The sequence below is a fragment of the Penaeus monodon genome, chromosome 34, assembly GCF_015228065.2.
Source record: "Penaeus monodon isolate SGIC_2016 chromosome 34, NSTDA_Pmon_1, whole genome shotgun sequence".
Lineage (NCBI taxonomy): Eukaryota > Metazoa > Arthropoda > Malacostraca > Decapoda > Penaeidae > Penaeus > Penaeus monodon.
Window position 1 is genome coordinate 33,289,047 of NC_051419.1, and position 218 is coordinate 33,289,264.

General features: G+C 38.5%; 1 protein-coding gene across 1 annotated transcript in view; it reads left to right on the top strand.

The window, feature by feature from the left end:
• LOC119594754 (E3 SUMO-protein ligase PIAS2-like) overlaps positions 1 to 218 on the top strand; it is a gene marked incomplete in the record, with an annotated part of 27,168 nt that overhangs the window by 9,607 nt on the left and 17,343 nt on the right.

Below are 218 nucleotides of genomic sequence, written 5' to 3' on the forward strand. Positions count from 1 at the left end.
AGTTTTCACCCCCACTATTTTGTCCTCTCCCCTTCTCTTTTCTTCAAAATCATCATAATACTGCTTTTCCATCTTTGTTTTGAAGTGGTTCACGAGACTGGAAGTGGAAGAGATTAACCAATTGGTGCTGATCACTTGCCTTCTCGACTGTAGCACTGTTTTTTCAGCTATATTTACATATAGAAGGATACTTCAACCAACTTGAGCTCAATTGTCTA